Raw genomic sequence first — 19,312 nt, 5'->3', positions numbered from 1 at the left:
CGGCGCCCGGGCGGGTGCGGGCGCGGAGATCGCCCGGCCGGCGGCGGGGACCCGGCGGCTCTCCACGCCCCTGCCGGGAGCCGGACCCGACTGCATCCCTGCGCCCTCCCTCCCCGCGCCAGGTACCGGGACCGCGGTCGCCCCGCGCCCTCCCCCGGCTGCGTCGGGACAGGTAGGGCGTCACCGCTCACGAACCGGCCTCCCCGGGGGCGGCGGGCGGCGGTCAGCGCGGGCTGGTGGAGGGCTGGCGCGGGGGCTCCGCGTCGCCGCGGGCTGCTGCCCCGGCAGGTTGCACGACCGAGCAGCCGGAAAGAGCGCCCGGGAGCCCTCGGGCAGCTTACGGAGGCTAAGACCTGTTGATGCCGGCGATGGCAGTGCTCGGTGAGGTCAGGGCGCCCGGGAGCCTCTGTTTTCGTCGGTGTGCGTGCGTGTGTGCTAAGTTTGGGGGGCCGGGGGCCGGTGCGCGGGAGCTGGGAGGAGGTGGTGGAGAGCCAGGGGACTGGACGCGGCCAAGCCGGCAAAAGTCATCGCTGGGTCCCCCGAGAGGCGACCGGAGAGCGAACTTCTTCCAGCCCGGCTTCCTATTGTTGGCTCCGGGAATGGAGGTGGGGGGGCGCAGGGCTCCGAGGCCCGGCGGCGGTGGAGACTTTTAAAGCCCCGCGCGGGTTGGGCCCGCGCTCAGGGGCGGTGTCCACATGGCTAGCTAGCCCTCCGGCTGGGCGAGCGCAGCGGCTCTGTTTGGAGGGCGCCGCGTGCGAGGGGCGCGGGGTACACGGAGGGGGGGGGCAGGTGACCTGGAGTCCCGCGTCCCGTGGCGAAGCTCGCTGGCTTGGGTTCCCCTCCCCGCCCCTCGTGGCCTCGCTGTACGGATTAGAGAAGCAGTGGCAGTCCGAACTCCGGTAATCCCGGGCTGCGGTGGGAGGGAAGTCTGGGCAGGCTGGTTTTCTTGGAATGTGTTTACAATGTTGAATGGGACTTGAACGGGGAAAGCTGGACGCGGCAGCTGGAAACCTCGTGCCGAGGCGGAGTAAGGAAGACGTAGCTGGTGTTGGGCTTGGCGCGTCCACTTGGTAAGCGTTGGATAAATTCCAAGTGAAAGACGGTCAAGGCATCTCTCTCTCTCTCGCTCTCTCACTCTCTCTCTCTCTCTCCCTCCCTCCCTCTCTCTTCCCTCTCTCTCTCTGGATGGTATTATTGTTGTTATTGTTATTATAATTGTTGTTGCTATTCTCAACAAAGCTTTTGCCTTTCCTTTGCAATCAGACGTTGACGGGCACTCATTAACTTTACAGGTTTGGCAGAATGTGACATAATTAGGAAAGACATCATAAGTTTGTTTGAGCTTGCTTTTTAAAAACGATTGCACCAACATGTGAGAATACCAAGTTTTGTGGAGCTTTCTTGTTACCATGGTTAATTTGTAGGGCTTGCAGGGGACTGAGATACTTGATGATTCTGTGTAATGCCTCATGGGTGATTAGGTCCTAAAAGACGGAAGATTAGGAGACCCAGTGAATGTCAGGGGGGTAGGAAACTCTGTGAAGAACTGGACATTTTTCAGATTTGCAAATTGCCAACTTTCTCTGCCAGTCTTTTCTCTCCCCCACTACCCTCCCACCCCCCACATAAACAAGTAGCCTTGCTAGAAAACTCCTCAGTTGTGAGCATGCAGTCGCTGGTGATTACAAGCAATACTGAAAAAAACAGCGGCCAGACTAAGGTACTGCTCCATTGCATAATTAAAAGGTCTCCTTGAGCTGTCCAGGAGTATTTTCCAAGTTTTTACGAGTGACAAGGAAAGAAGAGAGGAAGCTGGCAAGCAGCCAAACTCAACTGAGCTCAGTAGCCAGGCATGAAAGAGACTTGGGGAAGTTGGAGGGGATAATTGGAAAGGGGCTGTTGGTTGTACTTGGCCTTAAGTAAGGGGTTTCTTCTGCAGTGAGAATATTTGGGTGACTAAGATCAGTCTTCTTGGCCAAAAAACAACAAAACAAAACAAAACCCCAGTTGGATATAACTAAGGAGAGTGAGGAAGAAAGGCTAGAAGAGGAAAGTCTGACTCTACCTTCCTTATCAGCCTAGCCTCCCTATAAAAGAGCCCGGGCCTGATGCTGTTTGTGTTGATGTACTTTGCCAAAACCCACACTTTGTTGCTATCTGTCTCCTAGATTTGGACTCTGTGTGCTGAAACTTCAGCCCTTTGACCTTGACCTTGCTTCTTTGTTTTCATGGTCAGTGAGAACTGAAGACCTGGGATTCCAGCAGATGGTTTTCCACCGAAATCAAATAATTCAATTAGGTATTCTCAAAGAACATAGATATAGGCCATACAATTAAAGTAGAAAAATATTGGAACTTACATATCCACATTGTGTTACAGAAGGCATCCCAATACATGGATGCTGACTTGGCTCTTCTAACCGAAGAAGTATAATTTGGAGTAATCTCTGTTGTTAATGTCTTACCGCTTCTTAATACCAAGATTTAAAATCTTTGCTGCCACTTAGACTCTACTTTTGTTAAAGTTGTTTTTATTTTAGCTTTTTTTTTTTTTTTTCAGGGGTTTTGGTCTACTTCCATGGGCATGGGAGTTTGTGGCTTTTATTTCTTGTGGTTTGTACTTCTTTGTGAATTTGAGGTTGTGGGACTGTCAGCTGGCTCTGTGAAATTGTCTTTATGAATCACAGTGCAAAGTGTTTCTGACTGAGATTTCACTTTCCCACTTCCACAGTGAAGAAACAAACTTTTTTTCAGAATTGAAAAGTAGAACTAATGTTAGCAGGCTTTTAGAGATAAAGGTGATAGTGCTTCTGACTCAACTGCCCCAGTTGAATATATGAGCATAAAATAGGAATGTATTTATCTAGAATATAATGCAATAACATATCTCATAATTTTCAAAAAATATGATTTTTCACACTTCAATCATAATCATAAATTTTTCTTTTCAAAGATATTGGGGGAGTTTTTTTATAGTTATAGTTGACTCTTTTTATTTAAAGAGAAAAGATCAGCAAATTCATCATTTTTATTTTACTTTATATTTATGTTCATGACCAGTTTTCTTTAGGTCTAGCTCAATTTTGCCTTTATGAAAAGTTTACACATATATTTGCAGAACTTGGTTCCCTTCTTAGAAACAATGCTCGAGATGTAAGCTTTATGATGTAAGCTTTCTTTGCCCTATAGCCACATAATTTTCTTAATAATTTGAATAATTTCCAACAACATTTATTGCACACCTACTGAGAGCCATTTGCCCTGTGTTTTATTTTCAGTGCTTGACTTCTCAGCTGTAAACATTTCCATGTATTCTTTTACCTTTCAAGCATCTTACCTGGTTATGTCATTTGTTGTTTATGTGCCTGTATGTATTTGATGAACTAATTTTTGATCCATTAATGATACTTGTGAACTCTTTAGTGTTTAGTTTCACATGTCCATCAGTGCTATTTTTGTAGTTCAATATACTACACTGCATTTTTCTTTCAGAGCAATAGGTCAATTTAAAAGAAAACAGACTGAGTATCTATCAGTTTATTAAGCAATAACATCTGCAGCACAATGCTTAGTAGCTTCTTATTTTACACTTTCTGTGATCAAGAAATAATAAACATATAAAAATAGGAGTAAATGGAAGTAAGTGGTTGTTGTAGTTGAGCTAGCACTGTAAAGTATTCTTATGAATTACTAGAGAATATTCAGAATATATATGCATGCATATACTAGTCATTTTAATGTCAAAGCCCTCTTTTTTCTTTAAAAACCCCTTTTCCCATTGCTGAATGGAAAAGATGATTTTTATTTAAATTTGACTTTGTAGAGCGATATGTGTTTGTGATTTGAAGTGCACTATTACAATGTGTCTTCTGAAACCTCTACAGGATAAGAGAATTATTTTATTTGAATGTAATAATGAATTCAGAGATAGTCACAGAAGCCAGTTGTGTGGTTGGCTGCCTTGAGCTCTGGTCCCTAAACATATTAGAGGCTGGTGTCAGGAAGCTTAAGTTTGTTCCTATGGGAGCCTAAAATATATTCAAATTCGAAGAAGAGAAATTATATAAACTTAGAACATAGAAATCCTTTTGCTTCCAAACACTCAAGATAAGGCATTGGGATTTAGACCTTTAATTTTAAGGAGAATGGCTCCCAATTTTTCTTACAGAAGAAGACTCAGAAAACAGCACTTAGTCTTTTCAGGCTCTCTTATTTGCTAATTTTGTTAGTTCGATTTTGTATTTTGTTTTTGCTGAGAAAATGTTTTCAGCAATTCTAATGATGCTTGCTTGCTATGCCTGATTATTTTTCATCAGAACACAGTTAATGACTCAATTTGAGCTCAATAAGTCCCCATTTCCTGCTTACTTCAAAATAGTATAGTTTGTGGTAAGCCTGAAATTGATTTTCTCTTTCAGTATTGTGTACTAAAGAATAGTTGGGGATCCAGAAACCCGTGGCTTATGCCTGTAATCCGCTAATCAGGAGGCTGAGATCTGAGGATAGAGGTTCAAAGCCAGCCATGGTAGGAAAGTCCTTGAGACTCTTATCTCCAGTTAACCACCAGAAAACCAAAAGTGGCTCTGTGGCTCAAGTGGCAGAGCACTAGCCTTGAACTGTAGAGCTCAGAGTCAGTGCCCAGGTCCAGAGTTCAAACCCTATGACTGCCAAAAAAAAAAATACAGAAACAAACAAATAAAATGTTTGGGAGTGACTACTTTAATTTTCTCACTTATTATGAATAAGTGACATGTAACATTTGTAATGACCACTGCATTTGCTATCTTACAAAGATTAGTATAGTTTTATAAAGATTCTAGAAATTCCCTGGGGGTTTATGCCTGTAATCTTAGCTACTTAAGAAGCTGAGGTCTGGGCTGGGAATGTGGGTTAGTGATAGAGTGCTTGTCTAGAATGCTTGAAGCCCTGGGTTTGATTCCTCAGTACGACATAAACAGAAAAAGTTGGAACTGGCTCTGTGGCTCAAGTGGTAGAGTGCTATCCTTGAGCAAAAGAAGCTCAGGGACAGTGCCCTGGCCCTGACTAGCCCCAAGACTAGCTTAAAAAAAAAAAAGAAGCTGATGTCTGAAGATTGTGGTTCCAATCCAGTCAGGTCATGAAAGTCTTGTGATACTCTTAACTCCAGTTAACCACCAAAAAGCTGGAAATGGACCTGTGGCTCAAGTGGTAAAATGCCAAGCCTTGAGTCAAAAGCTAAGGGGCAGCACCGAGGCCCTGAGTTTAAGCCAGTATACAAAAAATAATTTTGGATAAACCCCTATTCATTTTCTAGGGACACCTAAGTGAGCAAATAAAGACAATACTTAGCTTTATGCACATTTGGATTTTTGGTGTTAACATCATAGAGAATCTTCATCCTATGTCTTCTGAAAACAAGACTCAGAATACACCTTAGAACTAACAAACTTTGGATGACTATTGTTTCTTTTTCTTTTTTTTTTTTTTTTTTTGGGTCCAGTCATGGGGCCTGAACTCTGGGCCTAGACGCTGTCCCTGAGCTCTTCAGCTCAAGGCTAGCGCTCTACCACTTGAGCCACAGCGCCACTTCCGCTTTTTTTTTTTCTGCTTATGTGGTGCTGAGGAATCAAACCCAGGGCCTCTTGCATGCAAGGCAAGCACTCTACCACTGAGCCACCTTCCCAGCCCGGATGACTATTGTTTCTTTTTCTCTGTTTCTGTGTCTCTCTGAACCTATAATTGTGAAAATGAAATATTTTTGGATGTTTCTGTATTTATATTATATTTTCACATGGGAAAAATAATTTCAATTGATAACTTTGAGCTCAATTTTCACATTTAGTTTAAAATATTTCCCATATAACTATGTTCTTGTTTTTCAAATTCATAGGCCTTTATTACTTATACCTATAAAGAAAAAGTATTGGACAATAACTTCATATTTGTTTTTATTGTTGGCTTTGATGATGTATTCATGGAAGCCCTTGCTATTCTCAAGTAAAATGTGAACATATGTGCAATTCACTGCTCTGAGAATGTAAATTCAGCCAGGTGTGTTAGCCTTCACCTGTAATCCCAACTACAGGAAGATGAGAACAAGCAGATCACAGTTCATGCCAGGCCTGGGCAAAAATTAGTAAGATTGTCTCTTAGAAGCAAGCTACTTATGGTACCCATGGTCCCAGCGATTTGGTAGGAGGACAAAGGAAGATCAGGGAGTCCAAAGCAGTCTAGCCAAAGAGAGAGACTCTAGCTAAAAACCCACATTGAAAAGCAAAAGGACTAGGGCTTAGCTCCAGTGATAAAACACTTAACTGATAAAGTGCAAGGCTCTAAGCCTAAAGCCCAGAATAGCCAAATACAATGAAAACTGAACTATAGAAAGAAGTAAGCTCACTGTTTAGAAGGTAGGTACTACTGATTAGCTGTGACATACTGTGGAGCAAGAATTGTGTGTAAATGTAGTATTTCCTGACATTCTATAGCTTTTTTTTTTTTTTAAATCCACATTAAAGTTATCTTCTTTCCTGAACTTCAGTTCCCTTGGAACCCCAGAGATTTTGCAAGAGGTAAAAATGAAAACCAAGATGAGAGCTGTATGAGTGCCCACCTGTAATTCTAGCACTATGGAGGATGAGGCTGGAGATAGAGAGTTCAAGGCCTACCTCAGTTATGAAAGGAGACCATATCTTAAAATAAGAAACAACAGCAACAACCCACAAATAATTTGGCCTCAATCTTGAGTCTACTTTCTTTTAGACGTGAAGGTAGTTACTTAGAACATAAGAATCATTAACTAGGGGAGGGAAGGGATAATGGGAGAACAACAAAGGAGAGGGTAACAATGCTCGGCAAGAAATGTACTCATTACTCATGTAACTGTAACCCCTCTGTACAACATCTTTACAATAAAATAACATTTATGAAGATGAATCACGAACAATATATATGTGTATGTTTATATATATGTGTATATTTATACATATATTTGGCATTACTGAGGTTTGAACTCAGGGTTGGCAAGCAGTCTACCTCTACAGTCACAATTTAGCCCTTTCTCCTAAGTTATTTTTCAGATATGATTTGTTGCTTTATGCTCCAGTGAAGCCTTGGACTGAGATTCTCCTTCCAATACCTCCCATGGAGTTAAGATTACAGACATATGCCAGGTGCTGGTGGCTCACATCTGTAATCCTAGCTACGCAGGAAGCTGAGATCTGTGGATTGTGGTTCAAAGCCAGTCCAGGCAGGAAAGTCCTTGACATATCTCAAATTAACAACCAGAAAACCGGAAGTGGTGCTGTGGCTCAAGAGCGCTCGCCTTCAGCTGAAGAACTCAGAGACAGTGCCCAGGCCGAGTTCAAGCCCTACGATTGACCAAAAAACAAAAAAACAAAAAAAGCCAAAACAGACATATACCATTGTGCTGGTGTTTTGTTGGCATGGAAACTTGCTAATCTTGTAGCTGAGATTGTTCTCAAGTCACAATTCCCCTGATTCCCTGTTTCCTGGGTAGTTGAGATGACAAGGCAGGTGTCGCCACACTTGACCTTTATATAATATTTTTGAATAGTTATTTAATATTGCATAAATTGATGACAATCTATCCTTCTCACTTGACATATATATATATATAATATTATTTAACTTAAATAACATTTTCGCTAAAAAGCAAATAGAACATTTATGAAGGGGGAAAAAGACTTCTGTAAAAATGGGATATTTCAAAGTTGCCAAGCTAGAGAATAAGTCTGATGTTACTGTCTTGATTTCCCTTTTAGCCATTCATAACAATCAAGAAGGGGATAAATTTTACTAGCACATAGTTTCCTTCACTCAAATCTGAATTTGCCCAAGTAGCAAGTACTGACTAGGATTTTATTTTAGAAATGGTACTTTGTAAAGTGTCCCTAAAGGTCAAAGTGCATACTATCTTCTGTAGTCCATTTCGTTTTTGTCTATTTGCGAACCAATATACAAAATTCAGAATTTTGATTGCTGGTTGAACATTGTTATTACCTTTGGAAGATGTGCATTATTGTGATTGTTAAATTGTCCTCCAATACAAATGCTGTTCATTAACGGTAATGAGCATAATTACAGAGAAAGTTGGGCTTATTGAAAAGAACAGTTGTATAACTTAATTAATTTTATAGCAATTTATCCCCATGCTGTTTTGGTAATTTAATATAATTAGTAAGAGGTTGTGTTTATACCATGTATTCATTCAAAATATAGTTTGAGGGAATTGCAAAGAAGTCCAATTTAAGAAAATGAATTTTATTTGGAGATATATAAGTGCTATATAAAATGGCAAATGTCAATTGATAGTTCACATTTATCAGGTTGTATTGCTTTAAATGACAATAGCTATTGCTGTAATCTTTGAAATATTATTTCTATTTAATGCATTATTGTGACTCGACAAATGGGAGAAATTCCTTCAAAATTTTCCTACAGCCAGCCAGTAAGAAATACTTTAGGAATCATTTTTAATCCTTTTATAAGAAGCGCTATTATTAAATTTACAATATTGTGCATTATCATAGGCTTCATTGCTTACATTAAGTAATCTAGGAAAGTTACAATTAATTTGAAAATACGAAATTTCCTACAGTAGTACAGATGAGGCTTTAAAGACCTACCATCCTCTTTCTTTGAGACTTCTATATTCAGTGAGTTTTCCTTATTTTATTAAGTGATTTTCTGTTATATTGTCATAAACTTTCATTCCTCCTCCTTTCTTATTTTGTATATAGCAGTGTTTACTATATGAGTCTGCAAATAAAGGGATTCTGGTATGATCCAGGTGAATTTAGTAAATGCTTATTGTGTATAATTTCCTCCTTTTGTAATTGTGTCCTTTATTAGAAGGAGGTGGCAGAGACTTAAATGAAAGTCACTGCAATAGGTCTAGGTGTTTCCAGATAATGCTGAAATACAGTGGAGACAATGTGGAATGAAGGGGTGGAGAAGAATGGCTTTCCCCTGTGAGGACAGTTTATGGAAGGAATGTGGAGGTGATTTCCAGACCACAGAACAAAGCAGGAGGATGAATTAGGAACACCATGCAGAGAGGACTTTCAGACATAATGCAGGGAGGCAGTGGGGCATGAAGCCAGGAAAATGGTTTGTTTAATAGAGCAACTTCTGGATTTTGGAACCAAACACATGTTTCTTCTTTCTGTCTCTATGTATATGACCATAATAATTAGTTATTACACTAGGACCAGGACCTGAAGACATTTAACTGGATTTTTTTTTTGAAAAACTATCATCTTATTGATCTTTCTGTTTCTTTTTTCTTTATATGCGTCGTGGAGCTTGAACTCTGGCTTGCTAGCACTCTACCACTTGAGCCACAGCACCACTTCCGGTTTTCTGGTGGTTAATTGTAGTCTCAGAGACACTCCTGCCCCGGTTGGCTTTGATCCTCAGATCTTGGCCTCTTGAGTAGCTAGGATTATAGGCATGAGCCACTGGCACCCAACTCTTTCTGTTTACTTAGAACAAAGCAACATATATATATATATATATAATTATAAGGAGGTAATGTATTATTTTTCACATTTCTATTTAAGTTCAGAACATGTACATTGAAAATGTATTTGTTTCTATAGCATTAATTGAATTTGAATGGGTTATGTTTGGTTGGAAATATTTTCTTACAGTAGTCCTTCATTTTTTATGTATAAAGAATATGTATGTCAGATAGGTATTTGAATCTATTAATTGGCAAATAGATACTAGGTAAATCAAACTATGTAATATGTGGAAGTATAGCAATTACTGTGTCGTGAAAGGTAATTGTAATTTAAATTTATCTAATGTGATTGGCCATATGTATTTGTTTGTTCCATGGCTTACCAATTCTGTGAGATACATTGATTTTAAATTAGTTTTAAATTTTATCCATTTTTTTTTTTTTTTTTTGGTGAAAGTCCTTGGGCTTGAATTCAGGGCCTGAGCACTGTCCCTGAGCTTTAGTGCTCAAGTCTTCTGTTCTACCAGTTTGAACCATAACTGCCCTTCCACCTTTTGATGGTTAATTTTAAGAGTCTCATGACCTTTCCTGCCTGGACTGGTTTCAAACAAGGATCCTCAGATCTTAGCCTCCTTAGTAGTGTATTTGATAATTTCCCCCCAATTTACTTTATTGTTGTTTTAGAGGTGATTTACAGTGGGTTACCTTTACATACATCTGGAAATAAGTATATCTCCTTTCACATAGTGTCATCTGTTCCCTCATTCTCTTCCCATAGCTTCTCACCCATTGTCATCCACAAGTTATATAGTTCACTTTCACCAATGTCTGGCTCAGCCAGTGCATTCCACGGCTGTACTTTTTCACCCTTTTTCCTGATTCTGTGCTCCCTCCCCTACAGATGTAGATGTGAATATACCATATATAAGGTAAAGATTACAGTCAACAAAATATTTGATTTTTTTAAGTGAAAGATTTATTTTGAAGTATATGACAGATACAATCAGTAAACCTACTCATTTGAGAAAATAAATATACAGAGCTTAACATTCAGACATATAATAGGTCTAAATCACCTTAAATTCCAAGGAATGATTTTATTGTGGCTCAGAAAATAATACCCTAAATCTCACAGTATGGCAACTTTGAACTCAAGGATCAGCCCAAGGGGTATAGGAACTTACCTTGACCTTCAGGTCTTTTAGTCCTCTTCTGCACCCAAATTCAGGGAGGAGTTCTGCTGAAATTCCTCTCCTAAAAGTAATGCCTTTATTATGAAATCTTACTAAGTGAAGAGGAAAGTACCCATTGTTATTTGATACTGGTCTATTTGGAATATATACTTTATTTTGCTACAGGGATTATCTTTTGTCAAGAAGCAATCCATCTTGAAGGCAAAGCAAATCTATATATATATAAGATGCCCCCCCCCAAAAAAACCAAAACAAAACAGTAATGAACTTGGATACATATATTTTTTTTTTATTCAAAACTTTTTTTTTATTATGAGAATACCGTACAGAAGTTACAATTGTACAGAGTTACAATTACATGGACAAGATAATGAGTACATTTCTTATCAAGCATTGTTGCCTCCTCTTTGTTTCCCCTTCCCATCCCTTCCCATACTCCTCCCCTCCCCTCCCCTGATCCTCCTCCCATCCCCCCAAAGTTGTTAAGTTGGTTTTTGGACATAACGACTTGTACATCTCATTGTTGCAATGGGTCCACCTGTATCCCTAGTTAAACGATTTGTTTTTTCCCTTCCCCTCCACAAATTATACCAACATCAAATACAGTGAAAGTATGGGTTATACTGTGGGGGAGGGACATACAAAGCAACATAGAAATCATCTTATAAATATGATAGAAACAATTGCATGAAAGGAAAAAAACAAAAAAAAACATTGATTCAAAACTTTTGAGTAATCTTGGAACTTGGATATATTTCTGGGCCCCTGCCATACTCTAGGCTTATGATTAAGCTAATTAATTTTTTTTGGTGGTTCAAACAAACTGAACAGATTTTTAACTACTTGAAAGAATTAGAGCAGTTATAAAAAAGGTAAGTTAATTTTTAAAAAGCATGTTAGAAGTAGAAGTTTAATTGTTAAAGTTTATAGGGTACTTGTGTTTTGTAAACCTTTTATAGTTAGTGAAATTCATCCCAACTCTTTTCTTACTATAGCTAATCGATCAGTCATCTTATTAACAAAATTTATTCTGAAGTGAATAAATTGAGTAGGCAGAGGAAAGCAAAAGTAGGAATAATCTAATGGGCTCAGGCAAGAATGAATTAATTTGAAGTACAAATTCATAATTAATAACCTCACAATTTAATAAGTTTATTGTTTGCATGGCATCTTTTTTGTATTAAATATATATAAACTGTTAGGAAACTGAATCACTGGGGTGGAGGGGTGGGATTACAATAAGGAAAAGACAGAATGACCTCTACAGACAAGATCAACTTTAATGGAAAGTTGAAGAGGGACAGCATCCTGACCTGAGGAGAGTCAGGAGACTGGAAGGGACACCATCCTGATCTTGAGGAGATTCTGGAGACTTGGAAGCAGAGGCTTGGCGTAATGGGCAGGGGTGGAAGGGCTTGAATAGGGTAATGCTTATGGGGCAGGGTCACAGGAGCTTGAGGGTTCAAAGGGTGTGAGGCAGGGTCACCAGGAGCTGGAATGTTTGGCCTGGTTCCAGAGAACCTAAAATAATAGGTTGATAGCTTGGCTGGGTGTGGCCTACTGGAGGAATGTACCTGAGGGGTGGGGATGGGGGAAAGTGGGCTTTCACATTTAGATTAAGATTCCAAGCTGGAGAACTTCAGCAAGATTCCCTGGGGGAAGGGTAGTAAGTGGGCCTACACTTGGGAGAAATGCTGTGAGCTCTGAGAACAAAGCAGATTCCCATCATAAACATTAACTGCACACATTTAAACACATTTCATGGCCTGATTTGAGTAATTTAAAATTGTAGGTCTGGAAGTATGGCTCAAGCAGTAAAGTGCCTGCTCTGCAAGTATAAAGCCCTATATTCACACCCCAGTACCACAACAGTAAAAAAGAATAAACAATTGTGACAAATATTTGTTGAAAATTGGTGACTTATACCTGTAATCCTAGCTACCTAGCTACTCAGAAGGAAGAAATCTGAAGATCAAAGTTTGAAACCAGCTCAGGCGGGAAAGGAAAGAACCCTTACTCTTATCTCCAATAAACTGTGGAAATGTGGAAAGTGAAGCTGTGGCTACAGGGTTAGATGATATCTTAGAACAGCAAAAGAAGCTTAGGGACGGCCCAGGACCACACAACAGACAAAAAACTTAAACCTAGATCTGGGGATGTAACAAAGGTTTTCTATGTCTCTTACTGCCGAAGGACTAATGAAAGGCTTTTTATTCAAGCCCAAGGTGGCTCAACAGGGAAGAGTGCCTGGAAGAGATCCAGTTCTTTAACATCAAAGCCAAGACCCAGATTCCTGACCCTAGGGGTCTGGTGGACTGATACTCATTTGTATATTGTGATTCTGTAATTTCTTTCACAGCCTGGGGACTTTGGCTAACCCGCTGCATCATTCCTGTAGGCTGAGACTGGAGCTAGTTTTCAAGGCCAATGTCAAATATTCAAAGCCTAATGGTCAATATGGTAGTTCTTAGAGACAACTTGCTTTTTGTCTGTTAAAAGTAAAATCCTTTTCTTGTGGCAGTGAAATACCCCTTTGTATATTTATTTATGCTAATTGAAAGAAAGTATATTCCTTTCCTAATAAACTTTACTATCATTTATTTTCATTTTTTTACTATAAGATCTGCCCCAGGCCATGCAGGCCTAGTGTAGACACCTCCCTACTTCTTGGCTAAGTTTCTGCCCAGTATCTATGTTACAGAGCTAACTGGCAACCCTAAAACTGTCACCTCCCCCTCCTACTAGGTGCTGGGCCATCCCTGGGCATACCTCTCATTTGACCATAGGGGGATGGAGGGTCCCAGACCCTGAGGTCACATCCGGATCCAGTGTGGCCACACCTTACCCCCTCCTGGCCACGCCTCTTCCTGTCCCTGGCCTAGATAAGTCCTGGCCTGGGAGTCAGTCACCCCGCTGAGGCCATGCCTTTCCAACCAAGCACAATAAAGAGGCGGAGGGTGGGGCTGGGGAGGAGCAGCACTTCAGTAAATAAACTTTTCCTGCCTGAATACCAGATCGTATTCTCTTCATTGGCTATCCAGTGAAATCTACCTATTTAATATACCTTACAGTTACATTTTGTTTTGCCATCTAACCTGAATTCTTTCTTTGAGTGCAAGAGATGAGGTAACTACTGATTTTCAGGTAACAGATACATGAAACCTTTAAGAGCAAGTGACAGTCTCTTCTTGGTCAAACTCTTAGCAAGAAGGGTACGAGTCCTTTTCCCATTTAGGCTTTGCCTTCTTTCTAGATTCTTCACCTCTACATTGTCCAAATTTAGCAGAAATCCTACCAACTCCCCCTAGCTGTCTCAATATCTGATCATACTCTCATGTAATTGCATTTCTTGCCTTCCCTGTCTGCTAGATAAGTGTCTGATTGGCCTGACCTGCATGCAGCAAGAATCCTGTCAGATTTGTTCTGCCAGAATGTTGCCTGTATAGCTGCGATGCTTCCTCTCAGTATTTGTTTCTTATTCCTTTTTTTTCCTTGCTCACTAGTTGTAAACTTCCCATCTTCTTTTCATATTTGGACTTAAAGCTTATCTCACGTGTCTTTAAAACACTACAGTGGTTCCTGTAGTTATGGTGATCTTAAATAAAATCTACCTTATAATTCTTCAACAAATATTGCGAGTTTTATGAAATCCTAGTTCACTGAGATGATTAAATTATTGTGTATTAGCTTTTTTTGATAGCTTAGAATTGTACATTTTTTTAAATGTTTTGTCTCAAAGCATACAAAATATGCTTTTATTTTTTCCTCTAAAAATAAAGAGTTAACAAAAGCAATGTACACATATATTTTAGGACATTAATGTACCTCTAAGCTAATCAAGTAGTTTAAACAGGGGACAAAGACTAGGAGAATGGGGACAAAATTTAACAGGTTCAGCTGGGCACTGGTAGTTCACACCTGTAATCCTAGCTACTCAGGAGGCTGAGATCTCATGGTTCCAGGCTAGCCTGACAGGAAAGTCTCTGAGACTACTATCTCCAATAAACCACCAGAAAACCAGAAGTGGTGCTGTGGCTCAAGTGGTAGAGCGTTTGCCTTAAGCTGAGGGACAGTGCCCAGGCCCAGAGTTCAAGCCCCACAACTGTGAAAATAAATAAATAAATAAACAGGCCCAAAGCATAGAAGCATAGATGAGAAACATAATGGGGAGGTTAGTTGGGATGGAGGGGGTGTAAGAAATAGAAAGCTAGAAGGTGGCTTAGGTAAGTCAGAGGAGGTTATGTATGTTTTTTACCTGCAGTAAGGCAGGGTGATCACTGTTAAATGGACAATTGGTGACATAATCCATCAGCAAAGCTGGATTAGAATTAGTATAAGGGTTGATGTTGGAGCATATAGATTGGAAAGAGACAAAAGCCAATAAAGAGTAGTAAGCGATAATATAAATTCCAAAGGGAAATGAAAGACATCAGAGGAGCAGTTACTGATTCAGACAGAAGAAACAAGACCTCCTGCGTACAGTGAGTGAGATGTCTATTTTATTGCTTTGCATAAAAATGCAGTAAACATGCTTGAGATGTTTCATCCATGAAATCATGACCTTCAGCCCTGGCAACTAATGGAGTCACCACACTGGGAAAGCTAGGCTGAGAGAGCATTCTCAGAGGAGTATTGTTCCTTTAGAAGCTGTCATCCAGGGATTGTTGGGGGAGGAGGAGCCATTTGCCATCACAGAATAGGAGTGCTCTCCTGGTGATCTTTTTCCTAAGATAAAAGGGGACCACATTCTTGTGGGTTTTTGAATGTGAATAAATGCCAGTTGGCATAAAAATTATGAAGTGAATCCCATGATCTACTTTGGAAATTTCATTATAAAATATAATTTGCTTCACCATGGATTATAAAAGGAGGAAGAAGATAAGTACCCTTATTATTTAATTACCAACCCCTGCTTGTGCTGTTGTAATTAGAGAAAATAAAAATAATCTACCCTTCTCACTCCTGTTAAGTTGTCACTCTCTATTAGGGTCTTCCTAGCAAACAAACTCGGCTTTTAATAGATTTTCTTGTACTTGTGAAACAAAACCAAAAGGGAAGTTGTGGACAAGAGAGTAATGATAAGAATAGAGGTATAGAATGTTATAACCTAAACACTGTTATTTACTGAATTCATTTGTTAACTTATAAATGATAAGGAGTCTTGTCTGAGGTTCCAGGAAGCCAACAGTGGAGCCAGGACAGATGGTATTCTGTGTACTTAAAGCAGTGCATCTTAACCACCATAAACTGAGGCCATGTCTGTGGAGTGCTGACATGAGTATATAGCACCTTTGAATTATTTGGTGGCCTGGACTTCTGAATGATATCTGAGTTCATCTCTGCCCCTCTGATGACAACTAGCTGCTCATCTTGGACTCTGAGATAGCAGATTAGAATTCTCAAATGATAAGAAGTTTGCTTATTTTATTCTACTTAATTAAATATGATATAAAAATCAACCCACCGACTAAATTGTGTTCTCCTTTGGCTTTGAGTTTTGCTTGATACGATTTGTCAGGAAAGCTACAGTTTGAGTTACAGAAGTGTTACAATTTGGATCTTAAATGTTCTCTAGCCTATGTTTTGAAGATTTAGTCCCCAATTTGAAAGTGTGTGGAAACTAGGAGGTCTTTTAGGTCATTGGAAGCTTGACTTCCAAGGGGAGTTTGACAACTGGACCCACATATTCCCTCTCTCTCTCTCTCTCTCTCTCTCTCTCTCTCTCTCTCTCTCTCTCTCTCTCCCCCTCCCTCCTCCTCTTCTTCTCTTCCTCCCTTTTTTCCTCTTCTTTGTTTCTCTTTTCTCTCTCCCTCTCCTCTCTCTCTAACTTTTCCTCCCCCTCCTTCCCCAATCCTCTCTTCTGGCTACATGGTGAGAATTTCTGTCTGCAAAGTCTGATCTTGTAAGCATTTTTAATCCAAATTTGCACTTCAGTAAGAACAGTTGGAAACTCTTGAAGGATTAAAAGGAGGTTGGTAGTAAGATGCAATATGCAGTTTAGAAAGAGCTATTTCTCAGCCAGTATGTCTAGGCAAGAGACAATACACACTTTAAGAGAATTATTCCAATGACATACTTCTTTTTACCTGGCCTGCCTTCCATTCCTCAATGAATGACCAGACCATGTGATCCAATCATTCCTTAAAAGTCTATCAGAGCTCAGGCTTTAGTGACTTTAGCTATGCCAGAGGCTGAGATCTGAGGATTGCGATTCAAAGCCAGCCGAGGTAGGAAAGCCCTTGAAACTCTTATCTACAATTAACTACAATAAAGCTTAAGTGAGGTTTAGCTCCTGTGGTAGAGTGCTAGCCTTGAGCACAAAAGCTATGGGACAGTGCCCAGGTCATCTGTCAAAGCTACCAGTAAGTGTGTGCGTGTGTGTGTGTGTGTGTGTGTGTGTAGACACACACACACACACACACACACACACATCACAAAGTCCTTATTAGCTGGCAACTAAGTGTGAAATACCTGCTTTTGAGGGGAAAGTCATGTCAGATCCAAATCTTAACAGGCCAAGAAATGGAGAGTTAGATTCATTATAGAGAAATGTATACATTATATATAGTAAATGTGTTCAGAATAGTTAATATCAGAGTTGTAATTGTTCCACAGAATATGGGCAGCGTATCATTTGCATGAAGAAGTCAAGAGAGGGAGATGATTTCCTATGAGGAGACAAGCAGCAGCAGCAGCCAGTATGCTGAATGACTGAGAGATTTCAATCAAACTATAAACATGAACACATACAGCTGTAACAAGGGTACTCCAGTGGTGAACTAACTTTGGGACCACAAGAGAATTGCATGCTAGGTTTGGATCTTAGAATGCTTATGAATTTTTAAAATGGATTGCATAGTTGGGCGTATGGGTACCTGGGAGGCAGAACAGAAAAGATGATATACAGCCAACTAAGAAGCTTGAGAGATCCTAAGAAGTGGATTCCTTGGGTATTATGGTATCTTAGAAATCTTAGGCTGTCAAAAAAAAATACCCAAGACTGAGTGACTTCAACCATGGAAGCTTATTTTCTCTTCTGTCTGAAGGCTGGAAATAGAGGGAAGAAAGACAGAAGGGGGGGGTGGGGAGAAGAGAGAGAAGGACAGGGAGTAGTTCTCTATGAAGGCTCTTTTTGTAAGTTCATAAGTCCCATGAATAGGGGTCTACCCTTTATTGTTATGATTGTATTTATTTATTTTTGTCTTGTCCTGGGTCTTAAATGTAAAGCTTTGTGCTCTTGTTTAGATATTTTTGCTCAAGACTAGTATTCTACCACTTGAGCAATACCTCATTTTTTAATTTTTTTGCTGATTCATTGGAGATATGAGTCTTGAGCGTTTTCTGTCTAAGCTAGCTTTGAAACAAGATGCTCAGGTCTCAGCCTGCTGAGTAGATAGTACTACAGGCATGTGCATTTGAGAGGCTGAGATTGGGAGGGTAGCAGTTCAAGAGACCCCCATCTGAGAAGGAAAACAGCTGAGTATGAGCATGCATGCCTGTCATCCCAGCTATGGTAGGAAGTGTAAATGGCTAAATAGGAAGTTGGTGGTCCAGGCTGGTCCAGGCAAAAAGTCAGATCCTATGTAAAAAAGTAGCCAGATCAAAAAAGGCTAAAGGTGTGGCTCAAGTGGTAGAGCACCTTCCCAGCAAGCTCAAACCCCTAAATTTTTTTTTTTTTTTTTGAGAGGTCTGGTCGTGGGGCCTGAACTCTGGGCCTGGGCGCTGTCCCTCAGCTCTTCGGCTCAAGGCTAGCGCTCTACCACTTGAGCCACAGCGCCATTTCTTTTTGCTTATGTGGTGCTGAGGAATTGAACCCAGGGCCTCAGGCATGCAAGGCAAGCGCTCTACCACTAAGCCACCTTCCCAGCCCATCAAACCCCTAAATTAAAATCCCATAACTGCCCCTCCCTATAGTAGAATACTCAAGTTTAGTATAAAGAAAAAAATTTTCTCCTTGACCACTGGAATATTTTTCAGTTATACTTGGGGGCTCACTAACATGTGATTTAAAATGTTCGTTCATATATAAGGTGCCATAGTTTCCAGCTCTTAGCTATATCAACTACTGTGGGGTAAGAAGGACTGAAGTGACTCAGAAGCCTGCAGTCCGTGCTACTATTAAAAATATACGTGGAATTGATGCTGTCTAAATAGAAAATTAGTAATCAGAGAGACATAAATCATTTGGCTGTGGTTTCTGTCAGAACCACAAGGCAGGCGATTTTTCAGCAGTAGACAGCTGATTGAGCCTGGGGAAAGATGAGTGAATTCTAAACTTGGACCAGTCCTGCCTCTTAGCTTAGTCTCTCAGCCCTCTCAAGTTTGGCTTATTTTTCAGTCCAGTAGCTGTGTCTCTGATTGCAAGGCTCTGTTTTATAGGACATTGCTTTCTGGCTGCCTGTATTAATACCCACAGGTTCCTGAACTCAACTAATTCTGGTAATGGGACAAGGCTGTACCTGTGTTTCTTCCTGATACCTGCACAAGCATTAAAGTAAATTAGGCCTCGTGAACAGAATATGATTTTCAAGCTTGGTATTTAGACCGAATCATTTCCACTAAGCACTAAAGGAAAATGGCACTTTACTTTGTAAATTTACACAGGAAAGCCATTATCTCGGAAGTCTAAGAAACTAATTTTCCTCCATACTAAAAA

The 19,312-nt window shown here is 40.2% G+C and overlaps 1 protein-coding gene across 2 annotated transcripts in view; it reads left to right on the top strand.

The window, feature by feature from the left end:
• The first annotated feature begins 313 nt into the window (after positions 1-313).
• Gulp1 (GULP PTB domain containing engulfment adaptor 1) overlaps positions 314-19,312 on the top strand; it is a 239,350-nt gene continuing 220,351 nt past the window's right edge. Inside the window, exon 1 of one of the 2 annotated variants that reach the window (XM_042688291.1) lies at positions 314-381. The gene's annotated coding sequence lies outside the window, so the exon portion shown is untranslated. The remainder of the gene's footprint in view (positions 382-19,312) is intronic. The other variant, XM_042688292.1, reaches the window with a different exon arrangement.

Source organism: Dipodomys spectabilis, unplaced genomic scaffold (genome assembly GCF_019054845.1).
Source record: "Dipodomys spectabilis isolate Male_0828 unplaced genomic scaffold, ASM1905484v1 ptg000115l, whole genome shotgun sequence".
Lineage (NCBI taxonomy): Eukaryota > Metazoa > Chordata > Mammalia > Rodentia > Heteromyidae > Dipodomys > Dipodomys spectabilis.
The sequence above is the reverse complement of the archived record's forward strand: the minus strand, read 5'-3'. Positions and strand labels throughout refer to the sequence as shown.